This window comes from Sapajus apella, unplaced genomic scaffold (assembly GCF_009761245.1).
Source record: "Sapajus apella isolate SASKATOON/1434 unplaced genomic scaffold, GSC_monkey_1.0 scaffold70, whole genome shotgun sequence".
Taxonomy (NCBI): Eukaryota; Metazoa; Chordata; class Mammalia; order Primates; family Cebidae; genus Sapajus; species Sapajus apella.
Window position 1 is genome coordinate 1,335,663 of NW_022437010.1, and position 20,578 is coordinate 1,356,240.

Below are 20,578 nucleotides of genomic sequence, written 5' to 3' on the forward strand. Positions count from 1 at the left end.
TATTCCAGTATCTATTGATCTTTCCCTAGTTTTATTTCTAGAACTAATTATCATGGTACCCCTCACCATGGCTATCTGTTTTATTATCTGTGTGCCCAATCTTTTCTAGTCAGTTTGCAGTTTCTACTGGTAGAAACTGTATTTGAATTTAATTTTTGCTTGTTAGGTTTTCCTTTTAGGGCCTTTCTCATGGGACGAGTGAGTTAAAGAATTAATACATGCTTGATTTTTCTATATGTCACCCTTGGAAATTCTAGTTTCTTGATGATCTGAGACAGACAGTTGCAACTTCTTCCCTTGAATGCTTCTTTGAGACTGTTAAAACAAAACAAAACAACTCATGTCCCAGCTTTGTTATGTTTTGAGACAGAGTCTTGCTCTATCACCCACGCTGGAGTGCAGTGGTGCCATCTCAGCTCACTGCAACCTCTGCCTCCTGGGTTTAAGCAATTCTCGTGCCTCAGCCTCCTGAGTAGCTGGGATTACAGGCATGTGCCTTCACACCTGGCTAATTTTTTTGTATTTTTAGTGGAAACAGGATTTTACTAGTTGGCCAGGCTGGTCTCAAACTCCTGGTCGCAAGTGATCCTCCCTTCTTGGCCTCCCAAAGTGTTGGGATTACAGACGTGAGTCACTGTGCCCAGTCAAGTCTCAGTTTTTGATTCAGAAAACATGATCATGGTACCTCATCATAACAATTCTCCAACATATCAACTTTTATCAGAGGGTTGATTGCTGAACAATTTCCAAGGGAGTTTTAATAGCCAATAGCTTCCCTCTTACAGGAGAGGCAAACACTGTGGTCTCCTAGTGAGACCCTTGCTCTCCTAGTCAGCAAGCTGTATTATCATCATCATCTAACAAGGTGAGTACCATGATAATTAGTTTCTAATGAGAAAAGACTGAGGTTACCTCCCTTAGAAGAATGTGCTACTGTGTTGGTTTCTGTTGATCAGCAGGAGACGCAGAGACAGGGGTTTCACCATGTTGGCCAGGATGGTCTTGATTTCTCGACCTCATGATCTACCCGCCTCAGCCTCCCAAAGTGCTGGGATTATAGGCATGAACCACCATGCCTGGCTGTGGATAAAGTTTTATACAGTGGGTTTTAATCTTGTACAAACCAGAATCCTTTTGAGAGTGAAAAGAGATACTAAAAACAATTAAAATATTAATTGACCTACAATAGGAGAAAGCTGGGACTATCCCAGGAAGTATATTTGAAAGCTCTGAACCTTCTCTAAATAACTCACAGATGCATTTGCTCATGAAATTGTGCATATAACCTTTGAGGTTTCATAGAGACTTCCTGAAACCAACTGAGGAATCCCGTTGGCCTAGAGAGAAGAACCAAAGCCTAAAAATCCCTGATTTGAAAATTCTGTAATTTACTTTGTGCTAGAAATCTTGCTGCTGGTAAACATTTTGGCCTAGGCAACATAAGCAAGACTTTGTCTCTATTAAAAAAAAAAAAATGGCTGTGTGTGGTGGCGTGTACCTGCAGTCCCAGATACCGAAGAGGCTGAGGAAGAAGGATTGCTTGAGCCTGGAGGTTGAGACTGCAGTGAGCCATGATAGCACCTCCACACTCCAGCTGAGTGACCAAGCAAGACCCCCTCTCAAAAAAGAAACAACAACAACGACAACAAAACCACTCCAAAACTTTCGTTCATCCTTTCCATGACTCAGCATTCATTCATTCATTCATTCATTCATTTATCGAGACACAGTCTCACTCTGTCGCCCAGGCTGGAGTGCAGTGATGTGGTCATAGCTCACTTTCTGGATTCAAGCGATCCTACTGCCTCACCCTCTCAAGCTAATTTTTTTTTTTTTTTGAGGCGGAGTCTTGTTTTGTCACCAGGCTGGAGTGCTGTAGTGTGATGTCAGCTCACTGCAACCTCCGCCTTCCAGGTTCAAGCGATTCTCCTGCCTCAGCCTCCCGAGTAGCTGGGATTACAGGTGTGCCACCATGCCCAGCTAATTTTTGTATTTTTAGTAGAGATGGCGTTTCACCATGTTGGCCAGGATGGTCTCGATCTCCTAACCTCATGATCCGCCTGCCTCAGCCTCCCAAGGTGCTAGGATTACAGGCATGAGACACTGAGCCTGGCCAAGCTAATGTTTTTATTTATTTTTATTTTGTAGAGATGACAGGATTTCCCTATGCTATCTAGGCTGGTCTCGAACTCCTGGGCTCAAGTGATCTTCCCATCTCTGTCTCCCAAAGTGTTTGGATGACAGGTATGGGACACCACACCTGGCCAACATACATTTACTGATCACCTGCTACTTCAAGCATTTTGCTGAATCATGGAAAGACAAGAATCGTTAGAGTCCTTTTCCTTGAGGCACGATCCTTCATGTTTGAAAGGCGGATAATTGCAATGATTCACTAGGAGTATTAGTAAAGTACTGCCATGGCTTAAGGAAGAACATCCTTCCTTAATTCAATTTCTGGATTCTCTTTTTGAGTCCATCTTATTTCTGGGGCTGGCAAAGAGATGACACCTGAACTGAGTTTTGAAAGTTTAGAGATATGTTGCTAGTGATAGAAGACTGACAAAAATATCCAGTGTGTGTGAAGCAACCAGCCCTTTGCATTTGCTCCAGATGCAGAAACCAGAGTAAATCTTACAAGCTTGAAGACCAGTACCATTGCTAGGCAGCGTAGGACAGGGGTTAAGAATGCAGCTTCTTAATCCAGTGACCAGGTGTAATGGTGAGTTTTATGCGTCAACTTGGTGAGACCATAGTACCCAGCTATGTAAACACTAGTTCAGATGTTGTTGTGAAGGTATTTTATAGATGCGTTTAACATCTGCATCAGTTGACTTTTAGTAAAGCAGATTATCCTCCATCCTGTGGGTGGGCCTCACCCACTCATTTGAAGGCCTTAAGAGCAGAAACTGAGGATTCCTGAGGAAGAAGAACTTCTGAGCCTGGGCAACATAGCAAGACCTTGTGTCTACAAAAATAAAAAAAACTAGCCTGGCATGGTGGTGTGCACCTGTAGTCCCGGGGGGACTACAGGAGGCTGAGGCAGGAGGATTGCTTGAGCCCAGGAATTCAAAGCTACTGTGAACTGTGATCGCACCACTGCACTCCAGCCTTGGAGACACAGCAAGATGGAAGGAAGGAAGGAAGGAGGGGAGGGAGGGGGTGAGGGAGGAGGAGAGGGAGGGTGGGGACTGTAGCGTCAATTTCTGCCTGAATTTCTAGCTTGGTGAACTGCCCTACAAATTTCAGATTTGTCAGCCTCTGCAATAGCGTGAGCCAATTTCTTAAAATGCATCTATCTATATCTATTTTCTATTGATTCTGTGTCTCTGTTTCTCTGGAGAGCCAGGGTTGGGGATTGTGGTTGGATCCTGCATCTCAATCCTGATTTCCATACTTCCTGGCTGTATGACTTTAGACAAATGACTTCATTTGCCAAAATATCAATCTCTTCACATGTAAAATAAGATAATAGTAATTCCCTTACAGGGTTGCTGACAGGATCAAATGAGCTAATGCATTTTAAGTACTTAGCAAATTCCTAGCCTGGGTTAAGGCTTCAGAAATGTTAGTTCCCATTCTATCTTTGGTTAAACTTTTTTTTTTTTGGTCTTGTTTTAACTAATCTGAGGGGTGGAGATAATACAAAATTGTGCATCATGATAGCCTGAGTTTTTCTGGGGGACAGAGCGTCATGTTTGCTTTTGGAAATGCCTTTGACCCAGCATTTTCTATCTGCCATATGAACAGCCACAAGATTGTTCTGCAGCTGCCACTTCACCAGCAAAGTGGGTCACCCCCAAGTGGGCTGAGGAAGTGATTCTGGGAAGCACAGTCTGGACACAGGGCCTGGTCACCGGGGAGCAGCAGCTGTAGATAGATCGCTGCAGTGACCCTGGGCTCAGGGGACACATTGGGGGTTCTGTTTGAATCCACACACTGTGTAACCCAGAAAGCGAGAAGTAATGCCCTAAACAGCATCAAACTCAGAATACATGAAGGCTACTCACCATCGGCTGTCCCTTGGTTAAAATGGACTGCTCTGTAGAGGTGCCCATCTAATATTTACTGTGTTGAACCATTCAGTACTTTTGGTGGATCATCGTGCTGCATTTGTTTGTGCATATGCTTGAAGTGTACAGAAAGTCTGTATGGCAGAAGTTCGCTGAATGAAAAAGCCCAGTGTCCAGCCTATAATATCAAGCACTGTGCCATTCTTGGCCATTGGAGACATCTATGCCCCTGGGGTGAATGGAGGGGGAGGCCCCAGGTGTACGTTCATGCAGAGTATAGTGATTTGGTTGTCAGAGAGCACAGCTAGAGAGGCAGTTCAGTGATGCCCCTGCATGCATGCTGGCTAATTTGCATGGTCCTGGAAGGGGTCGCTGGTTGATTGTGACAGTGGTGATGTTTGTTTAAGGTTACTTGAGTCTAGATCAGTGAGGCTGTTGTTACTTGAAAAGGGAAGTAGTAAAACCACAGTTTTCAGTTTTTGGGGAATGGTTTTATATAACAGGGACTAACCTGGCAAAAATGGGGGGCCAAGGCTCTCTTTCTCAAATTTATTTATTTAGAGATGGAGTCTTGCTCTGTCATCCAGGCTGGAGTGCCGTGGCATGATTGTGGCTCACTGCAACCTCTACCTCCTGCCTCCTGAGTAGCTGGGATTATAGGTGCACGCCACCACGCCTGGCTAATTTTTGTATATTTTAGTAGAGATGGGGTTTCACCATGTTGGCCAGGCTGGTCTTGAACTTCTGACCTCAGATGATCTGCCCGCCTTGGCCTCCCAAAGTGCAGGGATTATAGGTGTCAGCCACTGCACCTGGCCCTCAAATATTTTTACAAGCACAAATGCCTAGTAAGTTTAGTAAGTAAAATGATGATTAGTGGAAAATCCTTTTTTTGATATAAGGCGTAGGTATTTACCTTTTTTTTTTTTTTTTTTTTGAGACAGAGGGGCATAGACCTCTCCATTGGCCAGGAATGGCACAGTGAGCTGAGATCATGCCATTGCAGTCCAGCCTGGGTGATAGTTCATCTCCTGAGTTCAAACGATTCTTTTGCCTCAGCCTCCCAAGTAGCTGGGACTATAGGCATGCGCCACCACACCCGGCTAATTTTTGTGTTTTTGTAGAGATGGGGTTTCATCATATTGGCCAGGCTGATCTCAAACTCCTGACCTCAGGTGATCCTCCTGCCTTGGCCTCCTAAAGTGCTGGTATTATAGGCATGAGCCACCGCACCCAGCCTAGGTATTTGCTTTATATTCCAGTTCCCACTCCCTCTGGCCTAGAGCCTGACCTGGTACTGCTCAGAAGCTGATTGTGATTGAAGGGATCCTTTCCAGCCTGTATGGACCCAGGGCCACACATCCTACTGGGTCAGACTGGACAAGCTTAGGATCAGTCCTGGGCCAACTGATGATTTTAGGTCTGTACATCAAACACTTTAGCTCTCCTACTATTTGAGCACACAGTAGGATTGCACTTCTCAGCTCCCTGGTAGTTGGAGGGGCCCTGTGGCCAATTCTGGCCAATGAGATGGAATGGAGGTGACCTGAGTCGCTTCTGAGCTGGACAGCTTAATCACCTCTGTGAGACCCTCTGGTGTTCACTTGTCCTTGGGAATAGCCACTGGCAATGTTTAGGATGTTCACTTTTCCTTTGGCCTGTGGTCCTAAGTGGTTACAACAGGAAGACCCCACCAGATAACAACAGATGGACCTATGGCATGCTCAGAGAATAAATCCTTTACTGAGCCATCCATGGAGGTTTTGGGGTTGTTCCTTGTGTAACATAACCTGATCTGTCCTGACTCGCAGGAAGGCTGATAATTGAATGATCATAGAATGTCATGTAACCAAACTTTCTTGCATTTCTTACATGTATTTGCATACTGAAAGTTAGTCTCACATTTATCTAAAGATATTCAGTGATTTTTTCATCTAGAGCTTCCTCAAAATATAACAGATACAGAACCCTGATAGACCTCTTTATCTTCTTCTTCTAGAAGTGAATATTTGAGAACTTGTTTGGAATTTGGCCAGGGTCTAGAAGTGAGAAGGTAAAGTATTTGCAAGTTACTAGTTATCAGAACTTGAAAGGATCATTGGAATGGATTGTCCAAAACTTTAATTTTACCAAGAAGAAAATCAAAGCTCATAGAAACGAAGAGAGTAATTTAACCAAGGTCACAGCTTGCTAGTTGGTTAATATTAGAGACAGGACCAGGAATCAGGGCCATTGGTTACATTTTATTTTTCTGTGTAATGAAGGGACGATGTATAAAGGTCAAAAAGGAGTATGCTGACCTCATAGTCAGCTCTGCCCAATAGAACCATAATGCAAGCTATCAATGAGCTATTTTTTGGTAGCTACGTAAAAAAGTATAAAGAAAAAGATTAAGTTAATTTTAATAATCTATTTTATTTAAACCAATATATCAAAAATATTATTACCAAAGGGTTGATTTAAGAAATAAAATAATTAAAAAAGCCAAAAGTAGTAGTACATTTTAACATGTAATCAGTTTAAGAATTGTTAATGATATTTCACTTTGTTGCACTAAGTCTTCCAAATCTTATGTGTATTTTATTTATTAATTAATTAATTTATTTATTTATGAGATGGAGTCTTGCTCTGTAGCCCAGGCTGGAATGCTGTGGTGTGATCTTGGCTCACTGCAGCCTCCGCCTCCCGGGTTCAAGCGATTCCCCTGCTTCAGCCTCTTGAGTAGCTGGGACTACAGGTGCATACTACCATGCCTGACTAATTTTTTGTGTTTTTAGTAGAGACAGGGTTTCACCATGTTAAATGGATGAAATCAAGATCATCCATCAGGATGGTCTCGATCTCCTGACTTCACGATTTGCCCGCATTGGCCTCCCAAAGTGCAGGGATTACAGGTATGAGCCACCATGCCTGGTCCATCGTCCAGAATTTGTAGAGGGAGGGAAGAGAACTGGAGGGAAACTGTACAACGAGGACAGGACAGGTCAGATTCTTTTCTCCTTGCCCTTTTGTTTGCCACCTCCCCCTACCCCTTTTCTTTTTCTTCACTTTTTTTTTCCCGCTATTGTTGCCCAGGCTGGAGTGCAATAGTGGGATTTCATTTCACTGCAACCTTCACATCCTGGGTTCAAGTGATTCTCCTGCCTCAGCCTCCCAAATAGCTGAGATTACAGGCATGTGTCATCAAGCTCAGCTAATTTTTTTGTATTTTTAGTAGAGATGGGGTTTCATCATGTTGGCCAGGCTGGTCTCGAACTCCTGACCTCAGGTGATCCACCCACCTTGGCCTCCCAAAGTGCTGAGATTACACATGTGAACCACCACAACCGGCCTTATTTATTTTTCTGAGACAGTCTCATTCTGTTGCTCTGGCTAAAGTGCAGTGGCACCATCTTGGCTCACTGCAACCTCTGCCTTCTATGCTCAAGTGATTGATTCTCCTGCCTCAGCTTCCCGAGTAGCTGGGACTACAGGCATGCGCCACCATGCCCAGCTAATTTTTGTATTTTTAGTAGAGATGAGGTTTCGCCATGTTGGCCAGGCTGGTCTCAACCTCCTGAACTCAGGAGATCCACCTGCCTCAGCTTCCCAAAGCGCTGGGATTACAGGCGTGAGCCACTGCACCTGGCCCTGATGTTTATTTTACAATTAGAGCAGATCTCATCTGGACTAGCCACATTTCAAATGCTGAACAGTTACATGTGGCCAGTGCCTACACTATGGGACAGCACAGCTCTAAATTCCTGGAGGACAGGGGGATTTCAAGTCAGTTACCCTTGTTAAATACCTGAATTTGTGTCGCACATGATGACGTGTTTCTCATTATCTTCATGTGGATACCAGACACCATAATACTTGGCCCCTTGTCACTTCATAGGGATGTGAAGGCAATTAATGAGATCATGTCTGAATTCAGCAGAAGGTTCTGTCTAAATTCAAGGTGCTATTCTCTTTTATGCGTCTGTGGGGAAGTCCCATTAGCACCCATGGGAACTATGCACGTTACTGTAATGGAAAAACAAACATTCCTCATCAGGCAGGGAAAAATACTAGGTTACTAACAGGGGTGTGCTCTTCCGTGTGGGTGGGGACTTTCTGCTGAGGGGTGACGGAGTTATAAAGTCTTGTGCTATCACACGGGTGAAGAGTCCGATCTCGGCGGGCTGCTGGGCAGGGGAGGTAGAAAGGTAAACTAGTGCGTGGTGGAGGTGTGGGATGGTATAGACTATTGTGTTCAGACCTCACCTGTGCCCAGTGCCTCCTCTCATGGCAGGGCCCTAAAGGAACAACAGGCAGAATGCTGCTTTTCTACTGTCCAGAATAGCTAGTTCAGATTTACTTTTCTGGCTGATTCTGAACAAGTTCCTATTAATCGAGCTATGGGGTGAAACTTCCCAGGACAGCAAAAGGTGCTACTTTCCCTCCTGTAGGAACTCTCTCCAAATTGCAAAAAGTACCAGTTACTCCCACCAAATGCTGGAACTCATGCCTGTTGCCTTCTTGCGTCAATCCTCTAGTGTATTTGGTAAGGACTTTGGAAGCCTTTAAAATAGTACTCTAAGGCCAGGTTCCATGGCGTGCCTGTAGTCCCAGCTACTCGGGAGGCTGAGGTGGGAGGATCGCTTAAGCCCAGAAGTTTGAGGCTGCAGTGAGCTATATCATACCTGGGAATAGTGAACACACTCAAGCCTGGGCAATATAGCCAGAGTCTCTCTCCACAAAAATTTATTTTAAAGAGTGCTCTAAGCCATGGGTCGGTGTGGCTTGCCTTTCTAAGTTAGACTATATCTTTTAAGAAATAAATTGAGTAGACCAGGCGTGGATGAGGCAGGTGGATCACAAAGTCAGGAGTTCAAGACCAGCCTGGCCAAGTTGGTGAAACCCCCATCTCTCTAAAAATACAAAAATTAGCTGAGTATGGTGGCATGTGCCTGTAATCTCAGTTACTCTGGAGGCTGAGGCAGAGAACTGCTTACACCTGGGAGGCGAGGTTGCAGTGAGCCGAGATCGCACCACTGCACTCCAGCCTGGGCAACAGAGTGAGACTCTGTTTTAAAAATATTTCTCCCATAGAGATGCAAAGTATTTCTTTCTATTGTTAAAGATAATCCCAAATATCATAATTTTATTGACCAGTAAGACATTACCCAGTTTTATATTTAACAAGCTCCTTTCAACTTTTTTTTTCTGATAGGATAAATATTCCTTTTCTTCCCTCCCTCCCTTCTTCCCTCCCTCCCTCCCTCCTTCCCTCCCTCCCTCCTTCCCTCCTTCCCTCCTTTCCTCCTTCCCTCCTTCCCTCCTCTCTTCCTCTCTTCCTCTCGTTTTCTTTATTTCAGTCTCACTCTGTTGCCCAGACTGGAATGCAGTGGCATGATCATGGCTCACTGCAGCCTTGATCTCCAGGCTCAAGTGATCCTCCTGCCTCAGCCTCTGCAAGTAACTGGGACCACAGGCACATGCCACCATGCTCATGTCACCACACTCAACTAATGGAAAAAAAAATTGTAGAGAAGGGTCTTCCTATGTTGCCTAGGCTGGTCTCAAACTCCTTGGCTCAAGTGATTCTCTCACCTTGGCCTCTCAAAGTGCTGGGATTACAGTGTGAGCCACTGTGCCTGGCCAGTATATGCCCATTTTCAAATGCTCTTGGAATCATCTTTATCGTCTTGTTTGTTCCCTCATTAGAGAGTTAAACAGATCTTTATATGTGCTTATGTGTATGTTCATATGAGAGTCAATGTAAAGAATTGTGAGGGGTTGAGGTTTTACCATACTTGTAGGTTAACAAGTTAACCTGTTATGGTTTCATGGATGCTGGCAGAAGACATGAAACTCCTGGGTCAGAGACAAAGGACTTTATGATGAATGGTACAGCAAGCAGCATGAACACCAGCGCATTTGTGCATTTCTGCCGGTTCCCCTTCCCCCTGCAAATCCCATAAGGGTGACATGGATAGATCTAAGGAGGTCCCTATACATTCAGTGTTTCACATTATACTAACCATAAGGAACTTGAATCTTATATGATGTTTAGTAAGCCTGATTCCACTTTTCTCCAGAGTGAGACACTACCTCTGCCTCCTAAGGCTATTTGTAAACGCCTTGTAAGGGCAGCTTGGAACAAAGTACCTTGCTTGTAAGATGTATAGAAACTTAAGAGACCCACGGAGAATTGTCTCCCAACAGTCAATTTTTAAAAATTACAAATTGATTTGAAAAAGATGCATCAGGCTGGGTGTGATGGCTCATGCCTATAATCCCAGCACTTCGGGAGGCTGAGGCAGGTGGATCACAAGGTCAGGAGATCGAGACAATCCTAGCTAATGTGGCAAAACCCCGTCTCTACTAAAATACAAAAAATTACAAAATTAGCCAGGCATGGTGGTGGGCGCCTGTAGTCCCAGCTATTCAGGAGCCTGAGGCAGAAGAATCACTTCAACTGGGGAGGTGGAGGTTGCAGTGAGCCGAGATCATGCCACTGCACTCTAGCCTGGCCACAGAGCAAGATTCTGTCTCAAAAGAAAGAAAGAAAGAAAGAAAAAGAAAGAAAGAGAGAAAGAAAGAAAGAAAAAGAAAAGATGCATCAAAGCACAAAAGAGATGGTAATTAATCTGTTTTATTACCAAAGCTCTACATGTCTTGAGATGCTTAAAATACTTATTGTGATAAAATTTTAATAGAACCCTAAAACTACAAAAACTTTAAGGCAATTAAAACACTAGGCTGTGAGCAATTTAAGAGCAGGGACCATGTTTTATTTGTCGTTTTTTTTTTTTTTTTTTTTTTTTTTTAAATCATTGGAACCTAACACAGTGTCTGGCACCTAGTAGGTATTCACCAACATTTTTGTCAAATTAGTGAATACATAAATTATAAGAGGGAGAAACCTGCTGTTTATCTCTTTCTTACCCAGTTTCTCTTTGGTCCTTTCCTCTTCTAGCAAACAAAGCAGATATCTGTTGAACTCATTTATGCCCTTTGCTTCAGCTGCTTGTTCCAATAACTTATTCCATATGTTTATTTCCTTTAGTGTGAAAAGATTTGGCTCAAGCTTTCTTTTTTATTTATAGTTTCCTGAGTTTTCAGTCCTGTCTCTGCTCGCCTGTTCCCTTTCCCGTACGCACACACCCGGGAGTGTGAAGGAGCAAGTGCTGACAGCTACAACCGCGATTCACAGGTTCTTGAAAGGGTTGCTGTTGTTTCTGGACAGTCATCCCGGGTTGCTGTCCCCAGGCCAGCAAGACCGACTGCTTAGCCTGCAGCCTGGGCCCACACTCCTGAGACACTCTGCTGCTATCTGACTGGGTCCATGCCCTCTCGCTCCTCAGGTGAGTGCTGCCCATATGGTGACAGAACGAAATGGGGACAGACCCACTGAGCTCCCACAGGGGCCCAGAAGTACTTGACAAAAGGCTGAATTTGGAAGGGCACGCTGAGTCAATCTACTGGCCCAAAGGAAAACCAGAGATTAGAGATCTATGTTTAATTAATAGGGGATGAGGAAGCCATTTCCAGACTCACCCTGTACTTTCAGAAGCAAATTATGAATTATTGACTCAAGAGGTAGGCTTTAGAGTGAAAGGTCCATTTTTGCATCAATTTAGGAGCCTAAACAAATGTTGAATGGCACACTTTCTCTTCTTTCTTTTTTTTTTTCTTAGACAGGATCTCATTCTGTTGCCCAGGCTGGAGTGCAGTGATACGATCATGGCTCACTGCAACCTGGAACTCCCGGCTCAAGCCATCCTCCCACCTCCGCCTCCCGAGTAGCTGGGATTACAGGCATGTGCCACCACAACTGGCTAATTTTTGAAGTTTTGGTAGAGAGGGGTCTCCCTATGTTGCGTAGGCTGGTCTTGAACTCCTAGCCTTAAGCAGTCCTCCCACCTCCTCCTCACAAAGTGCTGGGATTACAGGCGTGAGCCACTGTGCCCAGCCTAATGGCGCATTTTCTGATCGGGCATTAGAATGCACAAGGGTGGAGCCTAGTAGTGCGCTCCTTCTGGCTGGTTTAAGGCAGGCAGATGCTTGTGGCTTCAGGGATGCGTAGCACACCTACAAGCCGCAGAGTCACCTTTTCCCAGTACCCCACTGAGGCCACATGTAAAGTACCTTAGTCTGGGTTCATCTTGTTTTCTCTCTCTCTCTCTCTCTCGCTCTTTAAATCCTCATTAAGCTCCAAGCAAGAGAAGGAACTGGCCCTTCTCTTGGTTCTGAAAAGGTGGACGATGACTTGCATATTTCAGGAGAGTGGTGAGGCTCACCACCTTGATAGCTATGTTTTCCCTGGGTTTCCCAAAGGAGGGAGGACGAGGAACAGATTCTTGTCAGGTTTTGTTCCAGTGAGGGCTGGGCAGCAGCGAAACAGGCTGCCCGTTAAGTCCTTAGTTGTCCAAGCTGCAGAAGGAATTCTGCTTGATATAGGAGGCTGGAATAGATTATGTCTAAAGTATTTTCTAAAAGCACGGCTGAGGGTTTCCCCACATTCACCTTTCTTACAGGAGGGCAGTATGATGTGTTGATCAAAAGCAGAAGCTGAAGCCAGGCAGTCTAGATTTCAACTCTGCTACGGATAGCCTGTGCTGTGTAGCCTTAGGCACAAGTCTGTGCCTCAGTTTTTTCATCTGTAAAATTGGCACAATGACAGCAGAATCTGTTTCATCAGTGCTGTGCTGCCTCATCTCATGGAGCTGGTGTAAAAAATAAGTGAGTTAGGCTGGGCACTGTGGCTAACACCTGTAATCCCTGCACTTTGGAAGGCTGAGGCGGTTGGATGACTGGAGCTCAAGAGTTCAAGACCAGCCTGGGCAACATAATGAAACCGCATCTCTACTAAAAGTACAAAAGATTAGGCGAGTGTGGTGGCATGCACCTGTAATCCCAGACACTCAGGAGGCTGAGGAGGGAGGAGGATGCTTGAGCCTGGGAGGTGGAGATTGCAGTAAACCGAGATTACGCCGCTATACTCCAGCCCGGACGACAAAATGAGACATTGTCTCAAAAAACAAAACAAAACAAAACAAAACAAAACAAAACAGGAAAAACAAAACAAGAAATAAGTGAGGTAATACAGAGAGTATGTAGAACAATACCTGACCCAGAGTCTGAGACTGATAAATGATCACTATTATTAACTGTTTAAAACAAATGGGAGCTGGATGTGGTGGCTCATGCCTGTAATCCTAGCACTTTGGGAGGCCAAGGTGGGTGGATCACCTGAGGTCAGGAGTTTGAGACCAGTCTGGCCAACATCGTGAAACCCCATCTCTACTAAAAATACAAAAATTAGCCAAGGGTGGTGGTGGGTGCCTGTAATCTCAGCTACTTGGGAGGCTGAGACAGGAGAATCACTTGAACCCAGGAGGCAGAGGTTGCAGGGAGCCATTGCTGTGCCACTGCAATCCAGCCTGGGTGACAAGACTGAAACTCCATCTCAAAAAAAAAAACCACCAACAACAAATGAAGAAACAAAAAGTTTCTGAGTCCCCTTCTTTCTTGTGATAAGCGGTGGGGTGCTTTCTGTCATTTCTCCTCATACATCCCCCCAGATTTGTGGGAACTGGGCAGGGCAGGCGGACAGAGGAGCGAGCAGCAGAGATGAGATGTGACAGCAGGAAGGTGGGAAAGAATCAGCTCTTTTCTGAATATTCTGCTTCCTCTCCTTTAGCTCCCTCCTTGGAGCTGACAAACATGTCCACATCCCCTTAAACCTAAAATCATCTACATCCCTGTACTCTCCTCTCTCAAGATGCTAGTCTGTCTCCTTTCTACGTTGGGAAATTTCTTGAGCAAGGAAGCCGCCTTCTTTTTTCCTCTTTGGGTGATTTAATGTACTTAACATGGCTTTGACCAACATTAACATCTCCAGTCGTGACTTTTCCCTGTCATCTGTTCCTGAGGTTCCAAGGGCGTTTCCAATATGAAATGCATCCCAAACCAAGCACTTCGTGTTCCTCCCTGAACCAGTTGATCTTCCTCCTGCTTCCTCTTCCATTTGGAATACTGCCGTCACCACCTGTGCAGCCTCTCCGACCAAAAACCTCAGAGTCATCCTTATTCATCCCCTTCCTCAGCCTCCACATCGAATGAGTCACAGAGATTTTACTGGAAGATAATTCCTAGCACGTGCTTGCTGAGTCCTCTCAGACTTGCTTCTTAAATCTGGCTTCCCACCCTTCATTCCATCGCCCCTCTCTGTTCTGTTCCTCACCGTTCCCTTGAGCTACTGCACCTGTCCAGCTGCTCCCTTCCTTCCACCAACATCTCCCCCTGCTTGCGCCTGAATGTGTCCTGCCAAAAGGCGCATGTTGACATCGTACCTCCCAAGGCGATGGTGTTAGGAGATGGGGCCTTTGGGAGGTAATGAGGTCGGGAGGGCAGAGCCCTCGTGAATGGGATCAATGCCTTTATAGAAGAGTCCTCAGGAAGCTGCCTTGCCCCTTCCATCACGTGAGGGCACAATGAGAAGGCACTCTCTATGAACCAAGAAGTATGTCCTCACCAGACACCAAATCTTTTTTTTTTTTTGAGACAGAGTCTTGCTTGGTCACCTAGGCTGGAGTGCAATGGTGTGATCTTGGCTCACTGCAACCTCTGCCTCCCAGGTTCAAGTTATTTTCCCACTTCAGCCTCTCAAGTAACTGGGATTATAGGTGTGCATCACCATGCCGGGTTAATTTTTGTATTTTTTTATAGAAGTGGGGTTTCACCATGTTGGCCAGGCTGGTCTTGAACTCCTGACCTCAGGTGATCCACCCACCTCAGCCTCCCAAAATGCTGGGATTACAGGCATGAACCACTGCACCCAGCCACAAATCTATTGGTGCCTTGATCTTGAACAGCCCAGTCTTCAGAACTAAATTTCTATTGTTTATAAGCTACCGAGATTATAGTAGACTCTTGAATGACATGGGTTTGAACCGCCTGAGTCCATTGATGTGTAGATTTTTTTCAATAAATTACTAGAAAAGTTTTTGGAGATCTGCAATGATTTGAAAAAACTTGCAAACTGCTGTAGCCTATATGGCAAATATAGGCAAAAAATACCGAAAAAATTAAGGAAAGCTATGTCATAAATGCGTAAAATCTATGTAGATACTGGTTTATTTGTTTGTTTACTTATTTATTTATTTGAGATAAAGTCTTGCTCTGTCGCACAGGCTGGAATGCAGTGGCACAATCTCGGCCCACTGCAACCTCCGCCTCTGGGTTCAAGTGATTCTCCTGCCTCAGCCTCCTGAGTAGCTGGGATTACAGGCACATATCACCACGACCAGGTAATTTTTGTATTTTTAGTAGAGACGGGGTTTCACCATTTTGGCCAGGCTGGTCTCAAACTCCTGACCTCGTGATCCACCCACCTCGGCTTCCCAAAGTGCTGGGATTACAGGCGTGAGCCACCTCCCCCGGCCAATACCTTTTCTTTTTAAATCATTCAGTTTCAGGTATTCTGTTATAAACAACAGAAAATGAACTATTACAGAATCATGGTGTGGAGGAAAAAAATAACAGTAACAAAAAAAAAATGGACTAAGATTCCATTGGAGAGGTAGTAGCTTTTAATAGCTATAAAAGTAGACCAGGTGAGCCGGGCGCGGTGGCTCACGCCTGTAATCCCAGGAATTTAGGATGCAAAACTGGAAGGATTGCTTAATTTCAGGAGTTCAAGGCCAGCCTGGGCAACATAGCAAAACCCTGCCTTTACAAAGAATTTTTTAAAAATTAGCCAGGCATACTGGCATGTGCCTGCAGTCCCAGTTATGTGGGAGGCTGAGGCGTCCTAGCCACTTGAGCCCAAGAGTTCAAGGCTGCATTGAGCTGTGATTGTGCCACTGCACTCTAGCCTGGGCAACAGAGCGAGAGCTTGTCTCTAAAAATACCTTAAAAAAAAAAAAAACTATGAAAATAGTCTGGGTGTGGTGGCTCACACCTTTAATCCCAGCACTTTGAGAGGCTGAGGTGGGAGGATCCCTTGAGTCCAGTAGTTCAAGACCAGCCCAGGTGACATGGTGAGAGCCCGCCTCTACAAAAAGTTTAAAAAATAATGAAAATAAAATGATAATAATTATTTAAAAAATTGAAAATAACTACGACTCCTCACAGTGAGTATCCTTTAAACTGAAACGAAGGGAGAAGATGCTGTGGTCTGAATGTGTTCCTTCAGAATTCATGTGTTGAAACATGATCTGCAATGTGGTGGTATTAAAGAAGATGGGGCTGTGGGGTGCGGTGGCTCCCGCCTGTAATCCCAGCACTTTGGGAGGCCAAGGCAGGTGGATCACAAGGTCAGGAGTTCGAGACCAGCCTGGCCAAGATGGTGAAACCATAATTTTACTAAAAATACAAAAATTAGCCAGGCATGGTGGCAGGTGCCTTTAATCTCAGTTACTTGGGAGGCTGAGGAAGGAGAATTGCTTGAACCCAGGGGGCGGAGGTTGCAGTGAGCTGAAATTGTGCCACTGCACTCCAGCTTGGGCGACAGAGTAAGACTCCATCTCAAAAAAAAGAATATGGGACTTTGGGAGGTGATTAGGTCATGAGGACGTCATCATCATGAATGGGATTTGTGCTTTTGTAAAAGAGGCCAGAGGGAGACTGTTTGCCCCTTCCACCATGTGAGGGTGCAGCAAGAAGCCACCAGCTACAAGGAAGAGGCCCTCCCCAGGCGCCAAATCTGCTGCACCTTGATCACTATTGTATTGCCACACATATAAAACTGTCATAATTGTGATTCCATGCTGTGACATTTAGAATCCCTGGCAGAGAATGCCTTCTTCCAATCAGCAGAATTGCCAGTCATTACCCCGTCACGACATCTCCTTCACCTCTCTTGCTAATCCTGGACATACTTTATCAACATTGCCTGCCCCTGTTATCTTTCAGATGTCTCATCATGAAGTCAGCTAGGTCAGAGTTTATTAGATGTTGTCTTCTATTCATCTTCAGAGCTCCACCCAGTTCCACCCTTATCTCTATCTGGAGTCTCATCTTGGGCTACACCTTTGTGACCACTTCCGTTCTGCTCCCCAATCCTTACTCCTGAGCTCAGCTGTATCCACTTTCCCATTCATCCTGTTAACACCTTCTTCTGGTTGGTGACTTTAAGCTAAAGTGCATGTAACAGACTAGTGCACGTTAAGTTATAGGTCTTTAAAATCCCTGAAAACATATACCGTGAAGATTTGACATCGTCTGCTTTTGCTTCTCTGACCCTGGGTTAACCTCATCGGAGCTGTTCTTCACATCTCTTTAGATTTTTTATGTAACCTGGAGCCTCTCTACACATTGTTTTGTCACCCCCCGCCCTTTGTTTAACCTAGGCTGCTAAAAACAATCTTTTACACTGCAGTTTTTAGTACTTCTATAGTTTTTCTTGTGTATAAGTAACAATTATTTAATCAATCCATTCTTATTATGCATAGATGTTTTACCCAGTTTTTCTTACTATAAATTACCCTACTGTGAACATCTTCATGACTAAATCATTGTTCATTTCTCCAATTACATTTTCTTTTTTTTTCAGACAGAGCCTTGCTCTGTTGCTCAGGCTGGAGTGCAGTTCCATCATCTCGGCTTACTGCACCTTCCACCTCCTGGGTTCAAGCGATTCTCCTGCCTCAGCATCCTGAGTAGCTGGGATTACAGGCATATACTGGCACATCCAGCTAATTTTTGTAATTTTAGTAGAGATGAGGTTTCACCATGTTGGCCAGGCTGGTCTTGAACTCCTGACCTCAGGTGATCCACTGGGACTGGCAACCCAAAATGCTGCAATTACAGGTGTGAGCCATTGCGCCCGGCCTCTCTGATTACTTTCTTATGGGAAGTTCCTAGAAGTAGAATTTCTGGGTCAAATTATATGCATACATTTAAGGTTGTTGAAGATTGCCTAAATTGTTTTACAGAAATGTTACCTCAGTTTGCTACCATAGTGGAAGTATGGAATAGTTTCCTGTGAATAATTCTTAGAAGTATGGGATCACAGAATTCACCCAGGGCATCACTAATTAGTCATGTGATCTTTGGCAAATCATATAACCTTTATCACTCCCAATTGCATTCTATTAAAAACAAGGAGTTGGTTTAGACCTCTCTGTTCTTCCTTCACCTACTGCTTCTGTTTTGCAGCTATTATGGGGTGCAGCACATTCCTGAATGTTCTCTGGGGCTCTCAAATGGAACTTAGATAGTAAAGCCTTAAAACAGGTGAGTAGCTGAAACAAAGATGAGGATTTCTTTAAGTTTTCTCTTGGGAGAAAGAGAGGATTTAAGGCTGGGTATGGTGGCTCAGGCCTGTGATCCCAGCACTTTGGGAGGCCAAGGTGGGTGGATCACTTGAGGCCAGGAGTTTGGGACCAGCTGGGCAATATGGTGAAACCCTGTTTCTACTGAAATTACAAACATTAGCGGGTCATGGTGGTGTACGTCTGTAGTCCCAGCTACTTGAGAGGCTGAGGCAGGAGAATTGCTTGACCTCAGGAGGTGGAGGCTGCAGTAAGCTGAGATCGCGCCAGGGCACTCCAGCCTGGGGGAGACTGTCTTAAAAAAAAAAAAAGAAGAGGATTTACTATTGCGTTCACTTTGGTCTTTTTTTTTTTTTTTTTTTTTTTTTTTTTTTGAGGTATAAGTCTTGTCTGTCGCCAGGCTGGAGTGCAATGGCACGATCTTGGCTCATTGGAACCTCCACCTCCTGTGTTCAGGCGATTCTCCTGCCTCAGCCTCCCCAGTAGCTGGGATTACAGGCACCTGTGCCCATGCCCTGCTAATTTCTGTATTTTTAGTAGAGACAGGGTTTCACCATGTTGGTCAGGATGGTCTCGAACTTCTGATAGCAGGTGATCCGCCTGTCTCATGATCTGCCCGCCTCAACCTCCCAAAATGCCCGGATTACAGGCATGAGCCACTGCACCTGGCCTGGTCTCTTACTTATTTTTTCTTTTTTTTGCAGCACTCAGGACTTAACAAAAAATTGCCTTAAGTCTTGTCCCTACCTCAGTAAGTAATGTCAGGTACATCTATGACCACCATTCCCATTGTACAGGTGAAGAAATGGGGGACATGGACGGTGACAATGTGCTCAACTGTAGAGGGTGAGTCAGAGGTCAGGAGAAATGAGCAGGTGGGGCTGCAGACACAAAGGCTAGTCCTCAAAGTGCTAGTATCCTCCTGCTCTGCCTCAGGACATTGTCTATCCAGAGATGTTATGCGGACTGGTAGATTCAAGGCTTTCAAATCGCTGTCCTCCAGCAAGGCTCTAGGGTCACCCACAGTCATGCACTCTTTCCTGGATTGTATGTGTCTGTTCTGCCTTTTTTTCATACCTTTGGCAATGGGTATTCAGGCCATCAAGGCATCTCTGCCAAAGGATAAAGCCTGATGCATGTACTGACAAACTCAGACAAGGGCTGGTAGAAATTAAGTTGAAAAGAATGATGACATGGTAGCATCAAGGGCAGCAATAAATGAAATAAATACTTACAAAGTTTTATTGCCCAACATTTATGTCACCGGTACATGGTGTTTCATATGTGCTTGCTGAATGTCGGGTTGTGCCAGGAGGTGCAAAGATCAATAAGTCACAGGTCCTTCTCTCCAGTACCTTATAGTCCAACAGAGGAGATAGATGAGAAAACAAACACAACAGTAAAGTCATAAATAGAAATTTACACAAATACCAATGTAGCGCAGAGGAGGGAGTGATTAACTTGAAAGTTATACCAGAAGAAAACTTCAAAGTCTACAGGATCTGATGGATTGCAGGTGCAAGGCCCTTTTAGAACAGCTGCACTCCTGAACTTTTGTCTAACATGAATTTGTATGTACCAAAGCCTATATCATTTCATTATACAACTGGGTGTATGTGTATTAAAATCACATTTGATAATTCAAATCATTAAATGACCTAATAACCCTTTTGCTTTGCTTTCCTCCCTTTCTCAGCAAGCTTTTAACTGAGCAGTCATATTGGATTGGAGAGGCATTTGTTTCTAACAAATTGACACTTCATTATTTTCCATTGGGAGCAAATGCGTACCTCCTTTTGATCACTCAGAACTTGTTATGCAGAACAAGAAGAAGGCCCTGTGTTAGAATGATCATTTCCTCTGAATTGGAGAAAATGCAGAAATACTGAAGAGACTGAGCCTAATTATTTCAGTAAATGAAGCAAGAGGGTGGGACATGTTACTGAAACATAGGGCTGAATGTAACTTGAAAATTATGAAAAGAAGCTTTGGGATAAAGTGTATCGAGTTAGTTTGCTGGTTTCTAAGTTCTGTAAGAGTGCATTTTAGTGTATCAGGTTTCTATGTAACGAGGTGTGTATGTGAGAGTGATCTATACAAATCTACTTCTTAAGTATTTCCCAAATGATCTGTGACATTTAGAGGGAACTCCATGGGAGATGAATACTAGAAAACTCTCTTATCTGTATAGAAGAAAAACGTTCTGTAATGTTAATTGTCATAATATTTCTCTTGTGGAAAATAGACGGAGAACTCTAAGGTTGAGAATAACAGATGTTTTCTATATTAAAATGTCAAGAGCTGTACTGAGGAAGTTTG